We start from the raw sequence: 13,390 nt of genomic DNA on the forward strand, positions 1-13,390 counted from the left end.
GTATACTCTGAAAGACTCATGTGTTGAAGACTTTGTCCTGAGCTGATGGATATCATTAAGAGGTAATTGGATCATAAGTGCTTTAAGTTTATCAATGGTTTAATCCATTCATGAATTCAAAATTTGATAGTATTATTGGGAGTTGATGTGAACTTAGAACATAGGGCCTGGCTGGAAGAGGTCGGTCCCTGAGGGTATGTCTTTGAAGGGTTTATCCTGCCTTGGCACCTTTCTGTCTCTGTTTGCTTCATGGCTGACAAAAGGTGAGTGAGCTTTTAGTGTTGCCAGGAACTTTTGCCATGATATTCTGCTTTATGACATCTCAGAACCAACAGAATCAGTTGGTAATTTACTGAAATCTTTGAAAACATCAGTAAAAATAAATATTTCGTCCCTTTAAGTTGCTTGTCTTATATCTGTCACAGCAACAAAAGGTTTGACTAATGTACTATGTGTGTGTACTCCACTAATCTTCCAATCTCTATCCTATTAAGTTGACAATGAAGACTAACCATCACAAGTCTCATCCACTGTCAACTTGATAACCCAGACACCTCATTATATAACATTCTGCTCCTGACCCTCAAAAGGCTCATGTCCACGTCATAAATTTCAAAATTCATTAAGTTCATCTCCAAGAGTTCCCACTGTCTTAATAGTTCTAGCACTGATCAAAAGTCCAACTTCAAAGTCTCCTCTCAGATTTACTATAAGCTCTTAACTATGAGTTTCTATAAAATCAGAAAATAAGTTCATACACTCCCAAAACACAATGGCACAAAATGAACATTCCCATTTCAAAAGGGAGGAATGGTAGCATAGAAAGGAGGGATTGGGTCAAAGTAAGACCAAAACCCTTAGGGCAAGCACTGATTCCTATATCTTTGTGGCCTTTGTTTCAGTCTGGTTCTGTTTATAGCCTGCTGCTTTACAAATTCAACATTCCACATTCCTGGCATTACTAATTGTCTGGAGTATCCACTGCATCTTCACCTGCACTCTAACAGCTTCATGTATTAACTAACCTTTTAGGGGTTGCCTACAGGTATTCTGATTCTACCACAGAATCAGAATTGACTAGCCTATAGGCTTTCCTTTGAAATGTGAGCATAAACTTCTATGAGCCAGTAATTCTTGCATTCTGCAAACCTGTAAAACAAGAATCACATAGATGGTGCCAAGATCTGTTGTTTACAGGTCACAGCTATGGTGACCTGTAAATACTAAGGTGGCTAAACCTAGGGAAATACTTTCATAAGCTACCTTACTTGAGCAGGATACCTCAGTGGTGCTCTCTGCTCAAGGAAAAGTCTTCAAATAACTTTATTCTTTAAAACCCTTGAGTATATAATGGATAGAATCTGGCCAATTCTTGAGATGCCCTCCAAGCATTTTTCCTACTGTACTGATAGAAAGTTCTTGGCTTCTTTTTAATTGGGGGTAGTCTCCATAGAAACCATGCCTTCCAACATTCATGTGCTTTTCTGATCAAATTTCAAGTTTTTCTAGTCTTTCTGTTCTGTGTTTTAGTTCAAACTCTCACCGTAAACCTGGATTAAAGCAGACAAGAACATGCATGGCATAGTTGAAAGTTTGGCTGCCTTGAAAATCCTCTGCCAAATTAGTCATTCACCTTTAAGGTAAGCCTCCCACAAAGTCTCTGGAAAATGACAAAATGTACACAATCTTTACCACAATGTAACATGAATGGCCTCTAATACAATTCTAAAGATAATCCTTGTCATCTGAAACCTCATGAGCATAGACATTCTTATTAGCATTCTGGTCTTCTGAGCTCCCACCAGAATTACTTATTAAGTTTGAGTTAGCCATTCTAGTGCTTCTCTAGTCTGTATTCATAAACTTTTCCAAATTCCTTCCACAAACCAGTTCAAAAGGCTTCTGAACCACATTATCAGGTATTCATTGCCAGGACACCACTTTTCAGAACCAATTTTCTGTGCTATTCAGAGTGTTCTTTGCTATGACAAAGTACCTGAGAAAATAACTTAAAATAAAAACTAGGCTTATGCTTTCTGAGGTTTCACCACTTTGATGGAGAGGGCATGTTGGGCAGATTAAATCACATCATGGTAATCAGGAAGCAAAAGAGAGAATGCCTGTAGTAGTGGACAAAATTATAGGTATTTGCCACCACACCCAGTGAATAATTACAACTTGAAATGAGAATGACAGTGAGGAAACCACAAAATTTACTCATGTATTTGTTTAGTCCATGCCCCATAAATCAAAGGATTGTCAATGGGAGATAGTAGAAAGTACAGATTATCAATGAGGAACTATAGATGGGGAGCAATTTGGTAGCCTAAAATCTGGGCCAGAACAGAGAAGATAATAGGAGAATAAGACAAATGACACAAAGATGAGAGCCACATGTGCTGAAAACTTTTCCCTGAGCCTCTGAAGGTGGTATGTAAAAGACAGCTTGAAGGATAAGTCCATATGGCAGACTGATAAAAAACAAATCAAATCCCACAGATGCCACAATCACTATGAGCCTACAGACAATGTGGCCAGAGATGTCTCCACAGGCTGTCATCACCACAGCCATGTAAGCACAATAGAAATAAGAAATGATATGGGTTTGGAAGCCAGGATAGGTGCTAGTGTCAGCATTGCCACTGCCCTTGTCAGGATAGCTAGTGCCATCTTCACAAGCATGTTGTTATCAAGGATGGTTGTGTACCTGAGAAGGTAACCAGATAGCTACAAATCTGTCAAAAGACATGGCCAGGATGATTTCAGATTCCATGACATAAAAGGAAGGGGTGGAAAACATTTTTGTGATGCAGGCATCAAAACTGATTTCCTTGGAATTCATCCAGAAGATACTCAGCATGTGGGGCACAGTGACACTGACCAGGCACAGGTCAACAACTGACAGCATGGCCAGGAGGAAAAACATGGGCTCATGAAGACACTTTTCCAACTGAATGATACTTAAAATGGTGACATTGCCCATGACTATAGTGACAAATATGAAGAAAAAAGATACTAAACTAAGTTCCCCATAAAATCACAAATAAACATACAAACATCATGCCCAAATTCCTTATTTCCTTTACCTACTCCCCATACAGGCTTTAATAATCTTCAAGATTATTACTCATTTGTTATTTACTAAGGTGTTTTAGACCACTCTTGTCATCAAATACATCTGTCTTTCCTCTAGAAAAATGACACCGTGTTTATGGGGAAAGAATTCCAGCTTTGTACTTTGTATATAAAATAACTATGGATCTCCTAGGCTGTTTTTATGAATCAATAATTTGTATCTAAATATTCTAAGTAAGAATCCCAAGGTACCAAGTCCAATCCCAGAAATTGAGAACCCATTTATCATTAAATTAAATTTGGATTACTTGTGCAAAAACTCTGCTTTTTTGCTTGTTCATATAAGCACACCTGCCTGCAATGAGGAAACATTGTCCTCTCATCTCCTGCCATTTAGGAAATAATCCTAGAAGATTGCAAATATTTAATATTAAGTGGAATTGGAGACCCAGGAAAATGTAATATGGACTTGACATGACTTTATTAAGAATGTATCATTGAGAATGTTTCTCCTTGTTGCAGAGGAAATTGCCCAGAATTATCCCCACTCCCAGACCAAGTAGCTGAAGTATTCATTTTATAATAAATTTACATAATATAATCACAATTATGTCCATAAACTACTGTACTTATTACCTATTTGTAGGTGTGAAGGATGCAGTGATTTTAAAATGTTCCTTTTTATTTCTGGTTAGGAATCAGACCTGGAGTAGCTCAGGATAGAGATGTCAACTTATAACTCTATTCTTCAGTCTTTGATATTTATTCTGGTCTCTTCATTAGCCAATGTGTTTTTCTTAACTTGGATATTCTGGAGAACAAATCCTAGAGTTTATCCCTGTGGCAGCACAGTGATGAGAGAGCACAGCAGAATTCACTATTGTCATGCTGTGGGAGGAGAATTGCATGACTATGGAGTTCTAGACAAAGAATTAGGGACAAGGGAATCATTGAGAATGTAAGTCAAAGAAAGCTGGAGCAGTAAGGGCATTGTAGTTAATAGGGTAGGTGTAGGGTGAAAGGAGATGGTAATGCAAGGGTACAGATGATGGCTGTACATTATTTGCATGTATGAAGACACAATAATGAAACCCATTAAACTTGAAAAAAAGTGGACATAAGAAATGAATAGAGGGAGTCAATGTGATCAAATTACATGATATCCATGTATGGTAATGAGACCAATTGGTACAATTAATATACACTAATGAAAATTTCAAAAAGAAAAAGACAGTGCTACTTAAAGCTATAATTTTATGCAAATTGCTTTAGCTTGCTTCAATGTCAATAGCCCACATCAGCACTTGTTCATACACCCTATTCTCTCTCCCTGTAACATCACTGGCCTCATTTCCATGACCTCTTTCTTTCCTCACCTAGTTAACTCCCATTTACTATTCAACTAAACATCATTTCTAAGGAATCTCCTTGAATCCCCAAACAAGATCAAACTCTCATATTGTGTGATATTATAGAAATTTCTAATTAGTTTCTCTTTAATGGCACTAAATATCTAGCATAATTATGCATGTTACTTGGTCACATCCATAAGAATGTAAGCTCCAGAAGCATGAATGTCTCTTCTGTTTACTTTTCATCAGAAACTAACAGGACCTGGCACATAAATATCTGTTGTATGGATACATAAAAATCTCTCTCAGCTAGAATTTAATGTAGGGTTTTGTTGTCATTTTTGTTGAATATTTCCAGTTTGATAGTCATTGGTAGATAACAAAAGCGCAAACTCTGTAGCTTACATTTGTAAGCAAAATGCATGAAAAACCCTTGATGTTTTTCATGAAATAAAATTAAACTTCATGATTAATGTTCAAAGCAAACATAAAAACCAAAAACATGAGGTCCCAGAGTGAGTAAATTATCACCAGAAGACAGTCAACATGATGACAATTCTCCCTAGGAGATTCTCTTGTTTTTAGCCTGAGAGAAATGTATCCCACTGCATGTCATTTTTCTCCACTATCTTACCAAATACCATTAAAAGATATCCTTATGTTTTTAACTCAGATAACTTATAGTTGTCACCACAATAATAGTTCTAAATTATTTAAAAACGAACCTTAACATCTTATTTATTCATATCTTCAGACACTATTTGTTGAACACATAAGTGCATGGAATACTGACAGGTATTAAAAATAAAATGCAAATAAAAATAGTCAGTAAATGTGGAATGAAGTATTTTTCTGTTGATTCAAATATATTCTGCACCACTTAAGTAATATGTGACTTTGGGCTTAGTATGTCAACTCTAAGAGTCCTGTTTCCTCATCTGTAAAATCAGTCTAATCCCTACCCTGATGATTACTGAGACAATTATACAATTTATATTACTATATTTTTCTCATATATACTAAATCGTGTATTTTCACAAAAGTACATTATTTCTCAATAAAGTTTACCATAATCAAGTAACTTTTACCCACAGAAAACTAAGAGCATGGTCTCGAATTTTCTTGGTCCTAACACCATAGACGATGGGGTTAAGAAACGGTGGAACTAGAAGATACACATTGGCGATGAAGATATGGATGTGGGGAGCCACACTGTGCCCAAAGCGGTGGGTCAGGAAGGTAAAGAAGGCTGTGGAATAGAAAACAAGGATGACACAGACATGGGAACCACATGTGCCAAGAGCTTTAAGACTTGCTTCTCTTGATGGAAGATGGAAGACTGCACGGAGGATCAGAACATAAGAAAGGGCAATGAAAAAGCCATCACAGGAACCAATGATAGAGGCTACACCGAGGCTGTAACGCTTAGTAGCTTCACCACAGCCATGAACTCACAGTAGGTGTGAGCAATGACTGGAGTCCTGCAGTAGGGCAGCTGCTTGAGCAGGATGGGGTGTGGGGAAAAGAAGGCTACACCTCGGAGTACCACTGCAGCACCCATTTTGGCAATATGACCGTGGGTGAGTATCGTGGCATGGCGCAGTGGGTCACAGATGGCCACATAACGGTCAATAGCCATGGCCAAGAAGAAACCCGATTCCATGGCAGTAAAGCTGTGAATGAAGAACATTTGAGCCAGGCAAGCATCAAAGGCAATGTCATGGGCTCCAAGCCAGAAGAGACAGAGCATGCGTGGCAGTGTAGATGAGGAGAGGACCAGGTCTGTGACTGAGAGCATGCACAGAAAGAGGAACATGGGCTCGTGGAGGCTTCGCTCTGCTCTCACCACTGCCAGGATGGTCACATTCCCCACCACAGCCACTGCGTACATGGAGCAGAAAGGAATCCCAATCCAGACGTGCAGGTGCTCTAGTCCTGGGATGCCCATCAGCCAGAAGGCGTTCAGAGACACTAGAGATTCATTGGCTGGTCCCATGCTTGGTGCCTGCTGTCTTTATGGAAGGAGTTCTCCTATTTGGACAAAAATTATCTGTCAGGTCATTACAATCCAATTTGAAAATAAGTGAACAATGAATCTGGAATCTCCCAAAACTTCAGTTAGAAAACCTTCAAGATTATAATTCCTAATTTAGAAAAAAAAAAAAGGAAAATTTAGGACATAGACAAAAAGTATGCACCCAGACAAAATACCAATTGTAAATCAAGTCATGAATCGCATGTATTTGCTCAAAAAATGAAGTTTATTAACATTTGTTCACAATCAAATAAAAATTCAATACTTCTTTCTACAGTCTTCAACTTGTTTTCATCACAAAATAAATTATTTTGATAAAAAATACCAGTCTTATAAATGGAAAAGTGCTTAGAATTCATCTATCCAATTTCCTTCTTAATTTTTTCCTGAAAGATAATTTTCTAGCTAATATCTGAGTGCTGTCAGTTGAAGTTACTTATTTTGTAGGTAGTCCGTTGCATCTTTGTTTTCCTAGTCATGGTACAAACTTTATCTCCAGGATCCATGAGACAGGACTGGCATTTTCTCTATAGCCCTATAGACTTAATGGAAATTTTGCATGGCAGTCTTTCCAAAATTTGTGGGAAATAGTTAGTTTTCTTTCTTTCTTTTTTTAAAATAAATTGTTATTAGGATATATTTGTTGTTATACAGGGGATATTCATAGTGACAATTCCAATTAGGTTGATACTGTCCCTTTTGCCTTTACTCACCCAAATTAAATGCTGCCAGTACTCCAGAGAGCCTCTATAAGGAAGAGATGCAATGTGTGCTTAGCTCACAGGATCTGGCATTACAGCTGACCAAGATTCCACTTGATTAGAGTTGTAGTTGGTGGGGGAATCAGTTTCCCACTGGGGTAAGGACCCTTTTCCCCAAATTCAAGACCTGAATCACTTTTTGGCAGAATAAATATCATAAACTATCTCTTAAGAGGAATATTAAAGATATTGTTTCACAAAGATTAGTGGGTATCACAATATTTGATCATTTTGGTGAATATATCAGTAAAAAATAAAACCTTAGGACAAAAGAAAATGGCTTTATTTATGTACTGAGAGACCATCATTTGCTAGGCCCTAGTATTAATGCTTAAAATTACTTCTTTACCTTGATCTTTAAATTAGTCCTTGGAAACAGAAAATTGCAATGTAACAGATGAGAAAACAAAAAGACCAATAGACTTAAAAATTGTCCAAAATTTCATAGCTAGTAAAGAGTAACAACAGTGCTTAAATCTATATATCTGAAATTTTATTTGTTTAAGCACTACCTAATTAAGATTCAAAAAATGAAGTATGCCCTCATTTTTGTGCAAGACAATGTTCAAAATGATCAGCAAGTGCCTTTATAGTCTAGTACCTACTACCCTCTGATGTAATTTTTTTGGTGCATAGCTCAACCTTGAGTTTCTGCCATTTTGTACTTTTTTGTACTGCATGCTTATTTAAGATTATTTCATCTTTTTCCTTCTGCCTCTGATGCTCTTCCTATCACCCTACACTATGTCTTTTCAGTCTCACATTCATTTTAAGGTTATAAATGGAAAGCAACTATTCAAGAAAGAATCATGAAGAAAGTGGCATTATTTTACCTGAAGATCTGCTTCCCAAAACTAAGTGATTATTCATCGTACCTTAGTTGCTGGCTAATTTTACCCTTCTCCAAATTTGTGAGGCTGTTGTTATCTCATTTCTTTTTGATGTAACTAATCTGGCTTATTTTAAATGTTTTTACCTATCCTCTGAAGTTCTTGCTCATATCCCACTGTTGGTTGTATCTCCCATACTGTACACTAGGTATTAATTCTAATAATTATTAGGGTGAACATACGCAGCCATCTTAGGACAAGATCCCATCTCCCTCACAGAAACTCTCCACCCTGGAAGTGGTGGGAGACTTATTGGAAACTCTCCACCCTGTCTTTTAGAATAACAAACATCTACCTTTAGCCATTTACTAGAAACTCCCCACCCACAGGAAGAATGATCCTCCCTTAAGTCATTATCTCAGGAGGGTCAAGGAGCCCATTGAGGCTTTTCCTGACCAGGGACCTTCCTGGGATATCTCCCACTAACTTCCTATATCTACTCCAAGTCTGTAAGCAGTGGTGGGGCTCTGGTACTGACTAGGTCCTCCCCTCCACAGGGTTTATTTCTAAAAAATCCCTGTGCTGGCATTTGAGTTGTCTCCCGCCTATCTCTTGTGTGCCTCTTTGAGAATAAAAATAATAACTAAACTCTTCCATAACCTCAGCTTTAGATCATATATTCTCCATCTACTGTTTCATAGCTTTCCAGCTTCTTCCCTTTAGTGTTTTCTTCAACAATCCATTGCTATTTCTTATCTCCTTCAAACCATCACTTTTTGCTTTAGCCAGTCAACAATGTAAGATCAGGCTTTTACTTGTGACCTAAACTGTGTTTTGCTCTGTCATGTGAATTTATCTTCTTGAGTATGATCACTTTTACTAATTTTAGTGATTCACTTTACTCTGAATATTTATACCAAGTGTTCTGGAACAGAGACAAATTAGTGATGGATTTTGTATGAAATACCTCACAGTGATAATAAGTCCATCACTTCCATAATCTAATCTTCCCTCTATGTTATATTGGAGTCAGGCCAATTGTTCTACACAAGCATCTAGACAGCCCATAGGCAAAAAAATGTGAAGGGGAATAAAGGAAAAGGAAGCATTCCTCTCTCTTCCCACTCCCCCTAAACTTACCAAAAGGGGCTCCTTATTCCTGTGCTTTGATACATAAATACAGTCTCTCCAGGAGCCATATAGTCCCATAAATGTTAACTTTTAAGACCTAGTCCTGGTTCTGAGTTCTTAGGACTTATTCCTCTTTGAAATGTAAATATATAAGACAAATGCAACATTAATTATGCTAATTTTGGGGCTTAATTTAGTGACCTACTCTTTGCTATAACTTCCAGACATTTGTGATGATAATAGATAAATTTGATCAAGTTTCATATGAAAACAACTGAAAAAAAAAAAAAACCACAGATTTAATTCTCATGGTATGGGCATTATAGACTGAAAGATTTCGGGGTTGATCATGTAAAAATATATGAATTTGAGGTGAAGTGAGGGTAATAAAGCTTTATTTGGGTAGTGCACTGACCAGAAATTCCTTACAGCAGGAAACCAGCTAGAAGGAATAGCCTGCCATCTACAAGGGAGAAAATCTTGCATGTATTGGTGATGTCATTCAACTGCAACATGGGTGAGTTCCTGCTTAGAGAACTCTGAATTGTAACAGAAGCTTTAAGTCTGTAAAGACCCTACAGATGTTGGGTATGGTTTTGCTGGATATGCACTGAAGGCAAGTTCTCAATGAATCAAAATCTGTTTATCTGAGCTATGTCTAAAGCAATTTAGACAAATGCATTGCACTCAGTTTCTCCTGTTAACATTACACATTTCTAGAGATGTTTGTCACAACTAAGGATCTGTTATCAGCATATTACCATTAATTAAACAACACACTTTGTTTGAATTTAAGTAATTCATTTCTTAATGTTTTGTTTCTTTTCCAAGATCTCTTCCAAAAGGCCACATTTTATAAAGTTGGCATATCTCATTAACTTTCTTTGAACTGTAGTGGTTTCTCAAAAGTTTCTTATTTTGAAGACTTGAGAGTTTTAGAATTTGTCAGGTAATTATAGAATGTCCCTCAATTTGTGTCTGTGTGAGGTATAGATTATGGTCAACATTGGGTTATGGATTTTTTTTGGGAGGTGGTGGTGGTTGTGGTAGGAAGGAGTCAATGGCCACGAAAAGTTGCCATTCCTACCACATTATATTAAAGAAACATAATTTCTGACTTATCTGTTTATTTATGTTGTGCTGGGTGGGAGTACATTGCAGCATTTACAAAGATTCTTACAATGTATCAAATTCAGTCCCTCCACTGCTCTCTTTCATTCCCCCTCCCATGATACCTGGAACCATTCAGCAGGTATCACTTTTGCATTTACACATATGTGTATACATTGTTTCCACCATATTCGTCCTCCTACACTTCCTCCCTCCCCAGGCAAACCTGTTCTGCTCTCCTTTTCTTCGATTTTGTAGAAGAAAATACATAAAAGATAAAAAGAGAAACATGGCATTTTTGCTAGTTTTTGATAAAGATAGCTACACAGGGAGTTTCCCTGTGTTGTTTCCATGCATATATGCATTACAACCCCAATTGGCTCATCTCCTCTAGTACTCTTCACTCTTCCCTGGTCCCCTTCCCATGGTATCCTCAGCTAGTTTAAGACTTCTATATTCATGTCTGTACCTTGAGCATATTAACTACACTCAAATTTTTGGTTTCCTTCCTTTATCCTTTCCTTCCCACATGTGGCCTTCCCTTCCCATGTGTGGCCTCCCCTTACTGTGACCCATGTCCCATAATATTATGCATTTGTTTTAGGTCTATAATCCTCATATGAGGGAGAACTAGCAGCTTTTGCCCTTCTGAGTCTGACTAACTTCACTTAAGATGATGTTCTCCAGTTCCATCCATTTAGCTGCAAATGACAAAATTTTATTCTTCCTTGTGGCTGAGTAAAATTCTATTATATATAAATACCACATTTTCTTAACCCATTCATCAGTAGTGGGGCATCTTGGCTGTTTCCATAGCTTAGCTATTTTGAATAGTGCTGCAATAAACATGGATGTGCAGGTGCCTTTGTAGTATCCTGACTCACATTCCTTCAGGTATATCCCTAGGAGTGGTATTGCTGGATTGTATAGCAATCTATTTTTAGTTTCTTAAGGAGCCTCCATATTGTTTTCTACAGTGGCTGTACTACCTTACATTCCCACCAGCAGTGTATTCACCAGTACAAGTATCAACTCAAAGTGGATTAAGGACTTTAAAACCTTGAAGTGAGTACAGGAAAGATCAGGGAATACACTAGGAGCAATGCACATAGGGAAGAACTTCCTCAGTAGAACTCAAATGGCTCAACAACTAAGAGAAAGGATAGATAAATGGGACTACATCAAATTAAAAAGCTTCTGCACAACAAAAAAAAAATTGTCTCTAAACTGCAGAGGCCACCCACCAAATGGGAGAAAGTGTTTGTTAGCTATATATCAAAGGACTGATAACCAGAATATACTCCCAAAAAATCAATGACCCAATAAAGAAATGGACAACTGAACTGAACAGAACTTTTTCAAAGGAAGAAGTCTAACTGGCTAAAATAACACATGAAAAAATTCTCATCATCCCTGGCTATACAGGAAATGCAAATCAACACCACACTAAGATTCTACCACACTCCTGTTAGAATAGCTAGTATCAAGAACACCACCAACAACAAATGTTGGTGAGGATGCAGGAAAAAGGAACCCTTATACACTGCTGGTGAGAATGTAAGCTAGTACAAACACTTTAGAAAACAATATGGAGGCTTCTTAAAAAACTAAACACAGATCTACCATATGATCCAGCTATACCACTCCTAGCAATATACCCGGAGGAATGCAACTCAAGTTATTACAAAGGCATCTACAACCATGTGTATTGCAGCACTATTCACAATAGCCAAGCTATGGAAACAGGCACGATGCCCCATTACTGACAAATGGATTAAGAAAATGTGGAATTCATACACAATGGAATTTTACTCAGCTACTAAGAAGAATGAAATTTTGTCATTCACAAGTAAATGGATGGAACTGGAGAACATAATCTTATGTGAAGTTAACCAGGCTCAGAAGGCCAAAAAAAAGTCACATATTCTCCCTCATATGCAGATTATAGACCTAGAACAAATTCAGTAATATCTCATGGCCAGCATGAGCAGGTCCCTTGACTGGGACCTGACTGGGAGCAACTGGGGATTGAGAAAAAAGACACAAAGACAGACATATAGAAAAACCTTGCTGAACCTTGCCTCCCTTTGACTGAGTCCGTGCTCATGCCAAGGTCTATCCTCACTACTTGCAAGGCAGCTGTGCTGAACCTTGCTTACCTCCTTTGTGTCAGGGCCTTGCACATGTCAAAATTCTTTCTCATTCTATCTAGTTACTGGTCTCCTACAGTAGTATTATTGGACATGGGTCACACACTAAGGGGAGATCATTCATGGGAGGAATAGGGAAAGGGAAGAAAACTTAAAACTTAAAACTTGAATGTGGTTGATGTTCTCACTGTAGAGGAGTGAATAAAGTAATCTTAAATTGGCAGAGGCCACTATGGGCAGGGGACCAGGAAGTAGTGAGGAGGTTTGGCAGAGATGAACCAATGTGGGTTTCCATACACAAATGCATGGAAACATCACTATGAATCTCTCTGTATAGCTATCTTTATCTCAAACTAGCAAAAACACTGTTTTCTCTTCAACAAAATCAGAGAAGGGGGCAGAACAAATTCTGCCCAGAGGCAGGCAGGGGGGCAGGGAGTGGGGAGGTGGCCCAAACGATGTATACACATGTAAGTGATAATGATAAAATAAAAGAAAGAAAGAAAAAAAGATTCTACCTTATTCCTGTTAGAATAGGTACCATCAAGAACAATAGCACCAATAAATGTTGGCAAGGATGTGGGTAAAAAGAGGCATATTTTCCACATGACTTATTCCAGATGATGTTTACTTTTCTTTTTTCTTTCTTTTTTTTTACTATTTTAAATGCATATTTTATTTTGAGTGTTCATAATTCTATTTCATGTATACATATGAATCCCATCATATTCCCTCATATTCATCTCCTTCATTCACTCTCCCTTCCTCCAAATATCCCATCCAACACCCTATATATATTTTAGTATTCTTATCTTTCATTACTAAATCCAAAGTCAATGTTCAAAGGGGTTTCTCCATGTATTCCAGCTGTGAATATACTTAGCTTTGGTCAGATAGACCCCTTTGTTACTCTCCCTTACTCTTTCCCTCCCACCCCTCATTATTC

General features: G+C 37.6%; 2 pseudogenes; both read right to left on the reverse strand.

Moving 5' to 3' along the window:
- Positions 1–2,171: 2,171 nt before the first annotated feature.
- LOC109674916 (olfactory receptor 52K1-like) lies at positions 2,172–4,242 on the reverse strand (annotated as a pseudogene).
- A 1,258-nt stretch (positions 4,243–5,500) lies between these two features.
- On the reverse strand, positions 5,501–6,423 carry LOC109674910 (olfactory receptor 52M1-like; annotated as a pseudogene).
- Positions 6,424–13,390: the final 6,967 nt, after the last annotated feature.

Source organism: Castor canadensis, chromosome 1, assembly GCF_047511655.1.
Source record: "Castor canadensis chromosome 1, mCasCan1.hap1v2, whole genome shotgun sequence".
In the NCBI taxonomy this organism is placed as follows: Eukaryota; Metazoa; Chordata; class Mammalia; order Rodentia; family Castoridae; genus Castor; species Castor canadensis.